Source organism: Pristiophorus japonicus, chromosome 2, assembly GCF_044704955.1.
Source record: "Pristiophorus japonicus isolate sPriJap1 chromosome 2, sPriJap1.hap1, whole genome shotgun sequence".
Lineage (NCBI taxonomy): Eukaryota > Metazoa > Chordata > Chondrichthyes > Pristiophoridae > Pristiophorus > Pristiophorus japonicus.
This window is the reverse complement of record NC_091978.1, coordinates 11,208,608-11,225,786: the sequence shown is the minus strand read 5'-3', so window position 1 is coordinate 11,225,786 and position 17,179 is coordinate 11,208,608. Positions and strand designations below refer to the sequence as shown.

Below are 17,179 nucleotides of genomic sequence, written 5' to 3'. Positions count from 1 at the left end.
GAGCACCGGCACAATCGGGCTCGCCCAGTCACTGAATTCGACTGGCGAGATGATGCCTTCCCTCAACAGGCGGTTCAATTCGCCTTCTATCTTTTCCCGCATCACGTATGGCACCGCTCTGGCCTTGTGGTGTACTGGTCTGACGTCCGGGTTTATGTGAATCACTACCTTGGCCCCATGAAAGTGCCAATGCCGGGTTGAAATAATGAGTCAAATTTGTCCAGGACCTGTGAGTATGATACTCGCTCCACAGAGGAAATTGCATTGACATCGCCCCATTTCCAGTTCATGACAGCAAGCCAACTCCTCCCCAGTAGTGCGGGACCGTCCCCCGGGACAATCCAGAGTGGCAACCTGTTCTCCGAATCTTTGTGGGTCACGACTACCGTGGCGCTGCCTAGCACCGGAATGATCTGCTTTGTGTAAGTCCGTAGCCGTGCGTCAATCGCCGATAATTTTGGCCTCCTGGCCTTGGATGCCCACAACTTTTTGAACTGTTTGATACCCATCAGGGACTGGCTGGCAGCCATGTCTAACTCCATTGTTACTGGGATGCCATTGAGGAGCACTTTCATCATTACCGGTGGCGTCCTGGTGTATGAACTATATACGTGCTCCACATGAACTCGCTGAACTTCAGCTTCCAGCGATTTCCCCCAGTGTCCATTTCTGCAATTTCTGCAGGTATTTTGCTCATCTCTGCAAACTCCGGCTGAATGTATGCCTCCACGCCTCCAGCATGAGTTGCGGTTTGAAACAAAAGGTCCCTTGCCAGTCGATCGTCCCTGACTGCCCCTGTTATTGTCCTTGAGTGCACCATTAACAGGTGTTGATGGCCCCATTACTGGCCGCATTGTCCCTTGCAATGGCGTGAATCGCTGTTCAGCTTGCCATTGTCTCTGTCGAACTCCCCCTCTGGGTTCGACTACATGTTGGGGCATGCCTGACTGCCCTTGTCTGCCTGGAGAACTGTGTGCTGCTTTAACAATGTTGAATCTCTGTCCCAACCATTCCTTAACACAGTATCTCTCGTCTGTTCTGCTAGTGGCCATGCTCGCGTGGTTTAAATCCCAGTTTCTTGTCGCCATTGATACGTCCTTACTACACAGTATAAATGCACACGAGGCCCATGCTTGAGAGAAGGTCAGTCTGTGACCTGTCCTTTATTCCTTAGCACTCAAGTGATGAAGGTGGGTGGAGCTTCCCCTTTTATACCTGAAGGTCCAGGTTAGAAGTGTCTCCCACCTAGTGGTCAGTTTATACATGGGTTACAATGCTGGTTGAATACATGACATGGACTATGCGGGCCCGTTCATGGGGAAAATGTTCCTGATCGTTGTCAATGCACACTCGAAGTGGATCGAGTGCATCATATTGAACTCGTGCACGACATCCACCACTATGGAGAGTCTGCGTACGGTTTTCGCGACCCACAGCTTGCCGGACATTCTGGTCAGCGACAATGGCCCGTGTTTCACCAGCCATGAATTCCAGGAGTTTATGTCAGGCAATGGTATCAAACACGTCCGGACAGCGCCATTCAAGCTAGATTCCAATGGCCAGGCAGAGCGGGCGGTCCAAGTCATAAAACAGGGCATGCTACGCATCCACGGACCCTCCCTTCACTACGGACTATCGCGCCACTTGCTGGCCTACAGGTCCCGGCCGCACTTGCTCACGGGAGTCCCGCCAGCGGAACTCCTCATGAAACGCACACTCAAAATGCGGCTGTCCCTCATTCACCCAGCCCTGGCAGACATTGTTGAGGGCAAGCGCCAGTCCCAAACCGAACTCCATGACCGAAACTCAAGGGGGAGGTGTATAGAAATAGATGAGCCGGTATTTGTTCTTAACCATGCTTTGGGACCCAGGTGGCTTGAGGGCACCGTAATTGGCAAAGAAGGAAATAGAATCATGATTGTCCGACTAAACAATGGGCAGATATGCCGCAAACAATTGGACCAAGTAAAGACAAGGTTCAGTACAGACACGGAGGAACCTGAAGAAGAGCATGAGATAGCACCCACACCACTGCCAGCGGACGAGCAACAAAGACAGTCCTCAGCATGCACAGTCCCTGCGGCCAGGCCGGACAGGCCGGAATCACCTCAAGTGACAGAGACGCGTGCTGACGCCCAGCCACCAGAGCCACAACTGCGGCGCTCCACGAGAGAGCGTCGACCACCTGATAGACTTAACCTCTGAAACGAAAAGGACTTAAGGGGGGAGGTGATGTCATGTATTTAACCATCTTGCAATGACATAGTTGTGTAACTGCAACTATGTACACTGTACCTGTACCGTAGAAATGCACACCCTGACCACAGGGGGTGAACTTGCGGGAGGCACTCCTCACCTGGGTTTCCAGGTATAAAAGGGGAAGTCCCACCCAGGGTCCACAATCCTTGGTCCTGGCAATAAAGGTGAAGGTCACAGAGTGACCGTGTCTGAGATATCCATGCTTCGTGTGAGTTTGTAGTAAGGTGCAGGGACACTACAAAGTTCATCCATGTGATATTTAAATGTTGCCATTGCCTATCCACCGTCAATCCTTTAAGTATCACTCGCCAGACTATTCTAGCCAATTCACGTCTCATGCCATCGAAGTTACCTTTCCCCAAGTTTAGGACCCTAGTCTCTGAATTAACTGTGTCACTCTCCACCTTAATGAAGAATTCTGCCATATTATGTTCTCAGGTGACTGAACAGTCCAATACGAGAGTTACAGTCTCTGTTGCAAGTGGAACAGACAATGGTTGGAGGAAAGGGTGGATGGGGAGTCTGGTTTGCCGCACGCTCCTTCCGCTGTCTGCGCTTGCTTTCTGCATGCTCCAGGCGACAAGACTCGAGGTGCTCAGCGCCCTCCCGGATGCCACTGTACAGCAAAATTCTAAAAGGACAAAGGGTGTTAATAAAACAAGCCTGAAGGCTTTGTGTCTTAATGCAAGGAGTATCCGCAATAAGGTGGATGAATTAATTGTGCAAATAGATGTTAACAAATATGATGTGATTGGGATTACGGAGACGTGGCTCCAGGATGATCAGGGCTGGGAACTCAACATTCAGGGGTATTCAACATTCAGGAAGGATAGAATAAAAGGAAAAGGAGGTGGGGTAGCATTGCTGGTTAAAGAGGAGATTAATGCAATAGTTAGGAAAGACATTAGCTTGGATGATGTGGAATCTATATGGGTAGAGCTGCAGAACACCAAAGGGCAAAAAACGTTAGTAGGAGTTGTGTACAGACCTCCAAACAGTAATAGGGATGTTGGGGAGGGCATCAAACAGGAAATTAGGGGTGCATGCAATAAAGGTGTAGCAGTTATAATGGGTGACTTTAATATGCACATAGATTGGGCTAGCCAAACTGGAAGCAATACGGTGGAGGAGGATTTCCTGGAGTGCATAAGGGATGGTTTTCTAGACCAATATGTTGAGGAACCAACTAGGGGGGAGGCCATCTTAGACTGGGTGTTGTGTAATGAGAGAGGATTAATTAGCAATCTCATTGTGCGAGGCCCCTTGGGGAAGAGTGACCATAATATGGTGGAATTCTGCATTAGGATGGAGAATGAAACAGTAATTTCAGAGACCATGGTCCAGAACTTAAAGAAGGGTAACTTTGAAGGTATGAGGCGTGAATTGGCTAGGATAGATTGGCGAATGATACTTAGGGGGTTGACTGTGGATGGGCAATGGCAGACATTTAGAGACCGCATGGATGAAGTACAACAATTGTACATTCCTGTCTGGCGTAAAAATAAAAAGGGGAAGGTGGCTCAACCGTGGCTATCTAGGGAAATCAGGGATAGTATTAAAGCCAAGGAAGTGGCATACAAATTGGCCAGAAATAGCAGCAAACCTGGGGACTGGGAGAAATTTAGAACTCAGCAGAGGAGGACAAAGGGTTTGATTAGGACAGGGAAAATGGAGTACGAGAAGAAGCTTGCAGGGAACATTAAGGCGGATTGCAAAAGTTTCTATAGGTATGTAAAGAGAAAAAGGTTGGTGAAGACAAACGTAGGTCCCCTGCAGTCAGAATCAGGGGAAGTCATAACGGGGAACAAAGAAATGGCAGACCAATTGAACAAGTACTTTGGTTCGGTATTCACTAAGGAGGATACAAACAACCTTCCGGATATAAAAGGGGTCAGAGGGTCTAGTAAGGAGGGGGAACTGAGGGAAATCTTTATTAGTCGGGAAATTGTGTTGGGGAAATTGATGGGATTGAAGGCCGATAAATCCCCAGGGCCTGATGGACTGCATCCTAGAGTACTTAAGGAGGTGGCCTTGGAAATAGCGGATGCATTGACAGTCATTTTCCAACATTCCATTGACTCTGGATCAGTTCCTATGGAGTGGAGGGTAGCCAATGTAACCCCACTTTTTAAAAAAGGAGGGAGAGAGAAAACAGGGAATTATAGACCGGTCAGCCTGACCTCAGTAGTGGGTAAAATGATGGAATCAATTATTAAGGATGTCATAGCAGTGCATCTGGAAAATGGTGACATGATAGGTCCAAGTCAGCATGGATTTGTGAAAGGGAAATCATGCTTGACAAATCTTCTGGAATTTTTTGAGGATGTTTCCAGTAAAGTGGACAAAGGAGAACCAGTTGATGTGGTATATTTGGACTTTCAGAAGGCTTTCGACAAGGTCCCACACAAGAGATTAATGTGCAAAGTTAAAGCACATGGGATTGGGGGTAGTGTGCTGACGTGGATTGAGAACTGGTTGTCAGACAGGAAGCAAAGAGTAGGAGTAAACGAGTACTTTTCAGAATGGCAGGCAGTGACTAGTGGAGTGCCGCAAGGTTCTGTGCTGGGGCCCCAGCTGTTTACATTGTACATTAATGATTTAGACGAGGGGATTAAATGCAGTATCTCCAAATTTGCGGATGATACTAAGTTGGGTGGCAGTGTGAGCTGCGAGGAGGATGCTATTAGGCTGCAGAGTGACTTGGATAGGTTAGGTGAGTGGGCAAATGCATGGCAGATGAAGTATAATGTGGATAAATGTGAAGTTATCCACTTTGGTGGTAAAAACAGAGAGACAGACTATTATCTGAATGGTGACAGATTAGGAAAAGGGAAGGTGCAACGAGACCTGGGTGTCATGGTACATCAGTCATTGAAGGTTGGCATGCAGGTACAGCAGGCGGTTAAGAAAGCAAATGGCATGTTGGCCTTCATAGCGAGGGGATTTGAATACAGGGGCAGGGAGGTGTTGCTGCAGTTGTACGGGGCCTTGGTGAGGCCACACCTGGAGTATTGTGTACAGTTTTGGTCTCCTAACTTGAGGAAGGACATTCTTGCTATTGAGGGAGTGCAGCGAAGGTTCACCAGACTGATTCCCGGGATGGCGGGACTGACCTATCAAGAAAGATTGGATCAACTGGGCTTGTATTCACTGGAGTTCAGAAGAATGAGAGGGGACCTCATAGAAACGTTTAAAATTCTGACGGGTTTAGACAGGTTAGATGCAGAAAGAATGTTCCCAATGTTGGGGAAGTCCAGAACCAGGGGTCACAGTCTGAGGATAAGGGGTAAGCCATTTAGGACCGAGATGAGGAGAAACTTCTTCACCCAGAGAGTGGTGAACCTGTGGAATTCTCTACCACAGAAAGTAGTTGAGGCCAATTCACTAAATATATTCAAAAGGGAGTTAGATGAAGTCCTTACTACTCGGGGGATCAAGGGTTATGGCGAGAAAGCAGGAAGGGGGTACTGAAGTTTCATGTTCAGCCATGAACTCATTGAATGGCGGTGCAGGCTAGAAGGGCTGAATGGCCTGCTCCTGCACCTATTTTCTATGTTTCTATGTTTCTATGCTCTTCCTCCACTTAGGACGGTCTTTGGCCAGGGACTCCCAGGTGTCGGTGGGGATGTTGCACGTTATCAAGGAGGCTTTGAGGGTGTCCTTGAAATGTTTCCTCTGCCCACCTTTGGCTTGCTTGCCGTGTAGGAGTTCTGAGTAGAGCGCTTGCTTTGGGAGGCTTGTGTCAGGCATGTGGACAATGTGGGTCCATCCAGCAGAACTGGTCGAGTGTGGTCAGTGCTTTGATGCTGGGGATGTTGGCCTGGTCGAGGACGCTAACATTGGTGCGTCTGTCCTCCCAGGGGATTTGCAGGATCTTGCGGAGACATCGTTGGTGGTATTTCTCCAGGCTTTACTATTTAATATATGAACTACAACAGTAATATTACAACTTGACACAGGGTCATTCAATTCAGCTCAAAAAGTTCAAATCACAAAAAAGAATAGTTCGAACTTAAGAATTAGGAGCAGGAGTCGTCTACTTTCCTGCCCGCTCCCTATAACCCTTGACTCCCTTATCGCTCAAAAATCTGTCTATCTCTGCCTTAAATATACTCAATAACCCAGCCTCCACAGCTCTCTGGGGTAGAGAATTCCACAGATTTACAACCCTCTCAGAGAAGAAATTGCTCCTCACCTTAGTTCTAAATGGGTGGCCCCTTATTCTGAGACTATGCCCCCTAGTTCTAGATTCCCCCACAAGTGGAAAAATCCTCTCTGCATCAACCCTGTCAAGCCCCCTCAGAATCTTATATATTTCAATAAGATCACCTCTCATTCTTCTAAACAATGAAGAGTGGTGAGGCCTCAGAAGATCTGGAAACGTGTCAGCAAAGTCAGATCCGACTCCTGTGCTACTTAAATATTGTAGAACAGAGTTATCGGGACTTCCTGGATTTTGAATATCTGACTACGCAAATTGGAAAATGGAGCTAGAAATCCGATATAAAACTGATGATCAGAGCCCCCCTCTCTCACAAAGAAGGATGTACTGTTGGGACGAGGAATTGGAACCACATATCGTGTACTCCAGGTGAGAAATCGCCTGCTGATCAACACTTTGGGTAGAATTCCTCTCTGTGTCCTACCTTTATTGCAAATTGTTAATCTCTGGAATGCACTATCTGAAAGGGTGATGCAATCAATCTCCATCGGAAATTTCAAAATGCAATTGACCATGTACTTGAAGAGGACTCATTTTCAAGGTTATAGGGAAAAAAGCTGGGGAGTGGGACAAAATGGGACAGTTCGTTCAAAGAGCTGGCACAGGCACGATGGGCCGAATGGCATCCTTCTGTGCTGTAAGTGTGTTCCATCTATAAGATGCACTACAGCAACTCGCCAAGGCTTCTTCGGCAGCACCTCCCAAATCCGCGACCTCTACCACCTAGAAGGACAAGGGCAGCAGGTGCATGGGAACACCACCTCCTGCAAGTCACACACCATCCTGACTTGGAAATATATCAGCCGTTCCTTCATCGTCACTGGGTCACAATCCTGGAACTAACTCACTAACAGCACTGTGGGAGCACATAGAAACATAGAAACATAGAAAATAGGTGTAGGAGTGGCCATTCGGCCCTTCGAGCTGCACCACCATTCAATATGATCATGGCTGATCATGCAACTTCAGTATCCCATTCCTGCTTTCTCTCCATACCCCTTAATCCCTTTAGCCTTAAGGGCCACAACTAACTCCCTTTTCAATATATAACGAACTGGCCTCAACAACTTTCTGTGATAGAGAATTCCACAGGTTCACAATTCTCTGAGTGAAAAAGTTTCTCCTCATCTCAGTCCTAAATAGCTTACCCCTTATCCTTAGACTGTGATCCCTGGTTCTGGACTGCCCCAACATCAGGAACATTCTTCCTGCATCTAACCTGTCCGATCCCGTCAGAATTTTATATGTTTCTATGAGATCCCCTCTCATTCTTCTAAATTCCAGTGACTATAAGCCTAGTCGATCCAGTCTTTCTTCATATGTCAGTCCTGCCATCCCGGGAATCAGTCTGGTAAACCTTCGCTGTACTCCCTCAATAGCAAGAATGTCCTTCCTCAGATTAAGAGACCAAACTGTACACAATATTCAAGGTGTGGTCTCACCAAGGCCCTGTACAACTGTAGTAAGACCTCCCTGCTCTTGGAACTATATTGACCGTTCCTTCATCATCGCTGGGTCAAAATCCTGGAATTATGGTAGAATTCTTTATTAAGATGGAGAGTGACATAGTTAATTCAGAGACTAGGAAACTTAAGGAAAGGCAACTTCGATGGTATGAGACGTGAATTGGCTGGAATAGACTGGCAAATGATACTTAAAGGGTTGACGGTGGATAGGCAATGGCAAACATTTAAAGATCACATGGATGAACTTCAACAATTGTACATCCCTATCTGGAGTAAAAATAAAACTGGGAAGGTGGCTCAACTGTGGCAAACAAGGGAAATTAAGGAGAGTGTTAATCCCAAGGAAGAGGCATATAAATTGGCCAGAAAAAGCAGTAAACCTGAGGACTGGGAGAAATTTAGAATTCAGCAGAGGAGGACAAAGAGTTTAATTAGGAGGGGGAAAATAGAGTATGAGAGGAAGCTTGCCGGGAACATAAAAACTGACTGCAAAAACTTCTATAGATTTGTGAAGAGAAAAAGATTAGTGAAGACAAACGTAGATCCCTTGCAGTCAGATTCAGGTGAATTTATAATGGGGAACAAAGAAATGGCAGACCAGTTGAACAGATACTTTGGTTCTATCTTCACGAAGAAGACACAAATAACCTTCTGGAAGTACTAGGGGATCGAGGGTCTAGTGAGAAGGAGGAACTGAAGGATATCCTTATTAGGCGAGAAATTGTGTTAGGGAAATTGATGGGATTGAAGGCCGATAAATCCCCGGGGCTTGATAGTCTGCATCCCAGAGTACTTAAGGAAGTGGCCATAGAAATAGTGGCTGCATTGGTGATCATTTTCCAACAGTCTATCGACTCTGGATCAGTTCCTATGGACTGGAGGGTAGCTAATGTAACACCACTTTTTAAGAAAGGAGGGAGAGAGAAAACAGGTAATTATAGACCGGTTAGCTTGTCATCAGTAGTGGGGAAAATGTTGGAATCAATTATTAAGGATGAAATAGCAGCGCATTTGGAAAGCAGTGACAGGATCGGTCCAAGTCAGCATGGATTTATGAAAGGGAAATCATGCTTGACAAATCTTCTGGAATTTTTTGAGGATGTAACTAGTAGAGTGGACAAGGAAGAACCAGTGGATGTGGTATATTTGGACTTTCAAAAGGCTTTTGACAATGTACCACACAAGAGATTGGTGTGCAAAATTAAAGCACATGGTATTGGGGGTAATGTACTGACGTGGATAGAGAGCTGTTTGGCAGACAGGAAGCAGAGAGTTGGGATAAATAGGTCCTTTTCCGAATGGCAGGCAGTGACTAATGGGGTGCCGTAGGGCTCAGTGCTGGAACCCCAGCTCTTTACAATATACATTAATGATTTGGATGAAGGAATTGAGTGTAATATCTCCAAGTTTGCAGATGACACTAAACTGGATGGTGTTGTGAGCTGTGAGGAGGACACTAAGAGGCTGCAGGGTGACTTGGACAGGTTAGGTGAGTGGGCAAATGCATGGCAGATGCAGTATAATGTGGATAAATGTAAGGTTATCCACTTTGGGGGGGAAAAACACAAAGGCAGAATATTATCTGAATGGCGGCAGATTAGGAAAAGGAGAGGTGCAACGAGACCTGGGTGTCATGGTTCATCAGTCATTGAAAGTTGGCATACAGGTATAGCAGGCGGTGAAGAAGGCAAACGGTATGTTGGCCTTCATAGTGAGAGGATTTGAGTATAGGAGCAGGGAGGTCTGACGGGACTGGACAGGTTCGATGCAGGAAGAATGTTCCCGATGTTGAGGAAGTCCAGAACCAGGGGACACAGTCTAAGGATAAGGGGTAAGCCATTTAGGACCGAGATGAGGAGAAACTTCTTCACTCAGAGAGTTGTTAACCTGTGGAATTCCCTACCGCAGAGAGTTGTTGATGCCAGTTCATTGGATATATTCAAGACCGAGTTCGATATGGCCCTTACAGCTAAAGGGATCAAGGGGTATCGAGAGAAAGCAGGAAAGGGGTACTGAGGTGAATGATCAGCCATGATATTATTGAATGGTGGTGCAGGCTCGAAGGGCTGAATGGCCTACTCCTGCACCTATTTTCTATGTTTCTATGTTTCTAACTCCCTCCCTAACAGCACTGTGGAAGAACCTTCAACACACGGACTGCAGCGGTTCAAGAAGGCAGCTCACCACCACCTTCTCAAGAGGCAATTAGGGATGGGCAATAAATGCCGGCTTTGCCAGCGACGCCCACATCCCAGGAACGAAAAAAAAGATTCTATTAATCTGTTCGGATGAAATTCCCAGGTCCGGCATTCAACAACTAAATCAAAATAGCAAAGAGAGATTTCAACTGAGTGTGAATATAGTGGGCAAATGAGTTTTTACCTCCAAACTGGCTTCATCACTGTGAGGACACAGGTGTGGTTCCTGCGGGAAATGGAATATCACCACACCAGTGAGCAATAAAGCAAGAAATAGTAAGGTATTAGGTGGGTTCAGAATAAGTGAGAACACAAGATGCTCTAAGATAGGTTTACGGTGTATGGATGAGAATGCACTGAAGCATAGTAAGCAAGGTAAGTGGGCTGCAGACGCAAATAGCCACATGGGAATATGATGGCATGGAAATAACGGAGACCTGGCTCAAAAGTGGGTAGGATTAGGAATTAAATATTCCTGGATATAGGGTGTTCAGGAAAGATAGGGAAGGCAAGGGAAGGAGGTGGTGTGGCAGTATTGGTTAAGGAGAATGTTACAGTGCTGGAGAGAGAGGATGTCCTGGAGGGGTCAAGGACAGAATCTATATGGCTAGAGTTCAGAAATAATAGATGTGTCATTATACTACTCGGTGTCTTCTATAGGCCAACAACTAGTGGGAAAAATAAGGAGGAGCAACATTTCAGAGAAAATACAGAGAGGTGCAAGAACTCTAGAGTAGTGATAATAGGGGACTTCAGTTAATATAGAAACATAGAAACATAGAAAATAGGTGCAGGAGTCGGCCATTCGGCCCTTCGAGCCTGCACCACCATTCAATAAGATCATGGCTGATCATTCACCTCAGTACCCGCCCGGGCGCTTCCGACCAGAAGCAGGAGCCCCTCAGGGCTCGCTTCCCCGCCTCACTGGGTAAGTGAAAAAAAATTCTCATAATATAGACGAGAGTAATAACAGTATAAAGGGCAGAGATGGGGAAGAATTTCTGAAGTGTGTTCAGGACAATGTTCTTGGTCAGTTCATTTCTGGCCCAACGAGGGAGGAGGCATTGCTGGATCTGGTTCTGGGGAATGAGATCGGTCAAGTGAAACAAGTGTCAGTAGGGGAACATTTAGGGAACAGCAATCATAGTAACTATGGGCCCAAGTTTCCACATGATTCGCGCCTGATTTTTAGGAGCAACTGGTGGAGAACGGACTATTTTAGAAATCGCAATTCTCCACATTTTTTTTTCTGCAGTTCTAGTCAGGTAGAACAGTTCTAGTTTAGAACAGAATTTTTTCTTCAAAAGGGGTCGTGTCCGGCCACTGACGCCTGATTTGAAAGTTTCCACAGTGAAAACGTACTCCAAACTAAAGTAGAATGGAGCCAGTGAAGATTTTTGTAGAACTGAAAAAACCTGTTCTACACATTAAAAAATCAGGCGCAGGTTACAAATTAGGCGTCCAGAACGAGGTGGGGGGGAAAGGGAACTCATTAAATTCGACAATAAATCCTTATTTATACTTCTACAAATATTATACAAATAAATCCAACCTGAATAAACATTTATAAGCCAAGAAAAGATTAAATAAACCATCTTCCTACCTGTGTGAAAGTGCTTCAGCCAGGGAGAATTCTGCAGCCGTTCGTGCCGCTGAGCAGGAGGGGGGGGGGGGGAGAGAGAGAGAGAGAGAGGGAGGGAGAGAGAGAGAGGGGGGGAGGGAGGGAGAGAGAGAGGGGGGAGGGAGGGAGAGAGAGAGAGGGGAGGGAGGGAGAGAGAGAGGGGGGAGGGAGGGGGAGAGAGAGAGAGAGAGAGAGAGAGAGAGAGGGAGAGAGAGAGAGAGAGGGAGGGAGGGAGGGAGAGAGAGAGAGGGGGAGGTAGGGAGAGAGAGAGAGGGGGAGGGAGGGAGAGAGAGAGAGGGGAGGGAGGGAGAGAGAGAGAGGGGAGGGAGGGAGAGAGAGAGAGCGGGGGGGGGGGGGTGGGGAAGGGAGAGGTCAGGTCGGATCGGATCCAGTCCGGGAGTCGGGAGTCGGGTCCAGTGGGGGGGGGGGGGCGGGTCAGGTCGGGTCGGGTCAGTCGGGGGGGGGGGGGAGCGGGTGTCGGGTCGGGGCGGGGGGGGGGGGGAGCAGGTGTCGGGTCTTGTCGGGGGCGGGGAGCAGGAGCTGGCCGTGGGAGGAGCCTCATTCACGCAGCCCCAGTGAGGCCATTCAGCCAGGGCTAGGGGCTGCGTGCTTCGGGCCCCTCCCACACAGTTCGGAGCCTGGAGCTACTGCACTTGCTTGCCCACTGTAGCGCGCATGTGCAGAGGTCCCGGCACTGTTTTCAGCGCCGGGACCTGGCTCCGCCCCCCCCCACAGCTCGTGCTGGCTGCGCCGAGGGCCAGAGGACCGGTAAGTAGGTGGAGAATACCGAGGATTTTTTTAGGCGCCGTTTTAGGCGCGAAAGACGGGCGCCCAGCTCGGAGGGGCGCCCGTTTTTTTTCTTCTGGAAACTTGGGCCCATAAGGCTTAGATTTGCTATGGAAAAGGACAGAGAGAAATCTCGAAAAAAACTTAATTGGAATAAGGCAAATTTTAATGGGATGAGAACAGATCTGGCCCGGGTAAATTGGAATCAAAGACTGGCAGACAAAACTGTAGTGGAACAATCGGCTGCCTTTAAATAGGGATAGATTGGGTACGTGCCTTTGTTACCTCTAGACTTGACTACTCCAGCACACTCCTGACTGGCCTCCCACATTCTACCCGACGTAATCTTGAAGTGATCTAAAACTCGGCTGCCCGCGTCCTAACTCGCATCAAGTCCCGTTCACCCATCACCCCTGTGCTCGCTGACCTACACTGGCTCGATTTCAAAATTCTTATCCTTCTTAATAAATCGCTCCATGGCCTCACCCCTCCCTATCTTTCCCCAGTAGTGGGGAAAATGTTGGAATCAATCATTAAGAATGAAATAGCAGCGCATTTGGGAAGCAGTGACAGGATCGGTCCAAGTCAGCATGGATTTATGAAAGGAAAATCATGCTTGACGAATCTTCTGGAATTTTCTGAGGATGTAACTAGCAGAGTGGACAAGGGAGAACCAGTGCATGTGGTGTATTTGGACTTTCAAAAGGCTTTTGACAAGGTCCCACACAAGAGATTGGTGTGCAAAATCAAAGCACGTGGTATTGGGGGTAATGTACTGACGTGGATAGAGAACTGGTTGGCAGACAGGATGCAGAGAGTCGGGATAAACGGGTCCTTTTCAGAATGGCAGGCAGTGACTCGTGGAGTCCCGCAGGGCTCAGTGCTGGGACCCCAGCTCTTTACAACATACATTAACGATTTAGATGAAGGAATTGAGTGTAATATCTCCAAGTTTGCAGATGACACGAAACTAGGTGGCGGTGTGAGCTGTGAGGAGGACGCTAAGAGGCTGCAGGGTGACTTGGATAGGTTAGGTGAGTGGGCAAATGCATGGCAGATGCAGTATAATGTGGATAAATCTGAGGTTATCCATTTTGGGGGCAAAAACATGAAGGCAGAATATTATCTGAATGGCGGCAGATTAGGAAAAGGGGAGTTGCAACGAGATCTAGGTGTCATGGTTCATCAGTCACTGAAAGTGGGCATGCAGGTACAGCAGGCGGTGAAGAAGGCAAATGGTATGTTGGCCTTCATAGCTAGGGGATTTGAGTATAGGAGCAGGGAGGTCTTACTGCAGTTGTACAGGGCTTTAGTGAGGCCTCACCTGGAATATTGTGTTCAGTTTCGGTATCCTAATCTGAGGAAGGACGTTCTTGCTATTGAGGGAGTGCAGCGAAAGTTCACCAGACTGATTCCAGGGATGGCTGGACTGTTATATGAGGAGAGATTGGATCAACTGGGCCTTTATTCACTGGAGTTTAGAAGGATGAGAGGGGATCTCATAGAAACGTATAAGATTCTGACGGGACTGGACAGATTCGATGCGGGAAGAATGTTCCCGATATTGGGGAAGTCCAGAATCAGGGAACACAGTCTTAAGATAAGGGGTAGGCCATTTAGGACTGAGATGAGGAGAAACTTCTTCACTCAGAGAGTTGTTAACCTGTGGAATTCCCTGCCGCAGAGAGTTGTTGATGCCAGTTCATTGGATATATTCAAGAGGGAGTTAGATATGGCCCTTACGGCTAGGGGGATCAAGGGGTATGGAGAGAAAGCAGGAAAGGGGTACTGAGGGAATGATCAGCCATGATCTTATTGAATGGTGCAGGCTCGAAGGGCCGAATGGCATACTCCTGCACCTATTTTCTATGTTTCTATGTTTCTATCTCTGCAATCTCCTTCAGCTCCACACCCCCCTAAGATGTCTGCGCTCCTCTAATTCTGCCCTTCTGAGCACCTCTGATTATAATCGCTCATCCATCCATTCTGTGACCTGGGCCCTACGGTCTAGGATTCCCTCCCTAAACCTCTCCGCCTCTCTTCCTCTCTTTCCTCCTTTAAGACGCTCCTTAACCTCTTTGACCAAGCTTCTGCCATAATTTCTTATGTGGCTCGGTGTCACATTTCTGTCTTATAACGTTCCTGTGAAGCGCCTTGGGACGTTTTACTACGTTAAAGGCGCTTTATAAATGCAAGTTGTTGTTGTACAGTCGAAGGACATTCCTACTAGGAGGAAAGGTAGGGCAACTAATGTCAGAGTTCCCTGGATGACGAATGAGATAGAGGGTTAGATGAAGCAGAAAAAGAGTGCGTCAAGTCGAGAATACATCTGAGAATCAGACTAAATACAGAAAGTTCAGAGGCGAAGTGAAAAAATCTACAGCGAAAGGGCAGGACGTGGGACTAGCTAAGAGTTGGCAAGGGCTCGACGGGCCAAATGGCCTTCCACGCTGTAACCATTCCATGATTCTGGTCAAGGAAAAAGAAAGACTTCCACATCGAAAGCACCTCAGAAAGTCCCAAAGCTCTTTACAGTCAATCAAATATTTTTTGAATTGTAATCACTGTTGTAATGTAGGAAAGGAAGCTCTTCCCAGACTGAGGCTGGAGCATCTTGTTCAGAATCAGTAGAATGAGCTTTACACTGTATCTAACCCGTGCTGTACCTGTCCTGGGAGTGTTTGATGGGACAGTGTAGAGGGAGCTTTACTCTGTATCTAACCCGTGCTGTACATGTCCTGGGAGTGTTTGATGGGACAGTGTAGAGGGAGCTTTACTCTATATCTAACGTGCTGTACCTGCCCTGGGAGTGTTTGATGGGACAGTGTAGAGGGAGCTTTACTCTGTATCTAAGTCATGCTGTACCTGCCCTGGGAGTGTTTGATGAGAGAGTGTAGAGGGAGCTTTACTCTGTATCTAACCCGTGTTGTACCTGCTCTGGGATTGTTTGATGGGACAGTGTAGAGGGAGCTTTGCTCTGTATCTAACCTGTGCTATACCTATCCTGGGAGTGTTTGATGGGACAGTGTAGAGGGAGCTTTACTCTGTATCTAACCCATGCTGTACCTGCCCTGGGAGTGTTTGATGGGACAGTGTAGAGGGAGCTTTGCTCTGTATCTAACCCGTGCTGTACCTGCCCTGGGAGTGTTTGATGGGACAGTGTAGAGGGAGCTTTACTCTGTATCTAACTCGTGCTGTACCTGCCCTGGGAGTGTTTGATGGGACAATGTAGAGGGAGCTTTACTCTGTATCTAACCCATGCTGTACCTGCCCTGGGAATGTTTGATGGGACAGTGTAGAGGGAGCTTTATTCTGTATCTAACCCGTGCTGTACCTGCCCTGTGAGTGTTTGATGGGACAGTGTAGAGGGAGCTTTACTCTGTATCTAACCCGTGCTGTACCTGCCCTGGGAGTGTTTGATAGGATAGCGTAGAGGGAGTTTTACTCTGTATCTAACCCGTGCTGTACCTGCCCTGGGAGTGTTTGATGGGACAGTGTAGAGGGAGCTTTACTCTGTATCTAACCCGTGCTGTACCTGCCCTGGGAGTGTTTGATGGGACAGTGTAGAGGGAGCTTTACTCTGTATCTAACCCGTGCTGTACCTGCCCTGGGAGTGTTTGATGGGACAGTGTAGAGGGAGCTTTACTCTGTATCTAACCCGTGCTGTACCTGCCCTGGGAGTGTTTGATGGGACAGTGTAGAGGGAGCTTTACTCTGTATCTAACCGATGCTGTACCTACCCTGGGAGTGTTGGATGGTAACTCTGGCTTTAAAATGCCTCATCTCAATGAGTGCAATAGTGTAAAGTTACTAATCTTAAGAAAAGCACAGAAGGAGACCGTGAACTAAAAATTGACTAATACAAGCTTTTCTTAATACAAGCTTTTGGAATTAAGCTGGACAGTGGGAGCAAAAAGGCACCAGTCTTCGGGTAGGTAATAACTCACCCTAATTAAGACCCTTTTGTGGTCAGGCACCAAACTGACTTTATGCATAACATCAATGGAGTTGTTACATGAGGCCCTGGTCTTGATTGACCAGGGTGGGGGAAAAACAAGCTCACTGGAGACACCAAGTCTGCAAAAGGACCGGCAACAAAGGAACCACCCCAGGTGCACATTTTTGGGGAATGAGGTGTTAAGATGAGGAGTCATTTTGAATCTCGCAGGCTCCATATGCAACCTAGGAACAGCAGAGTCCATTATTGCAGTCAATCAACCAGGATCACCACAAAGCAACGTTTCAATACAAACACATTATCAGAAACCACAGTAGCGGGAGATCAGTCAAAACATGGATATAAATATGCGAGCTAGAGGCAGCTCAAGTCACAGAAGACATGTAAGAAGAAGCAGATGGACACAGGTCGGAAGAATGAACAGACGAACGGACTGAAGTACATGTAGTACAGAACGTACACAAAAGGAACAGCACTGAAGAGAACGACCAGGAGAATAACCAACCGGTCATGGAACCAAAGACCACGAACTTTCAAGCTACAGCCAGGACGGGTGATTGATTGTATGTCTCTAGTCGATTTCTCTCAGAAGTCTAGCTTTGTAATTTTGGTTAGTTTTTTTCTGCGTAATAAAACTGACACTGGGTTAAGCCTAAATTTTGCGCCACG

At 47.3% G+C, this 17,179-nt stretch overlaps 1 protein-coding gene across 1 annotated transcript in view; it reads right to left on the bottom strand.

The window, feature by feature from the left end:
- LOC139228420 (protein O-GlcNAcase) overlaps nt 1-17,179 on the bottom strand; it is a 104,862-nt gene that overhangs the window by 77,541 nt on the left and 10,142 nt on the right. The window lies entirely within an intron of this gene.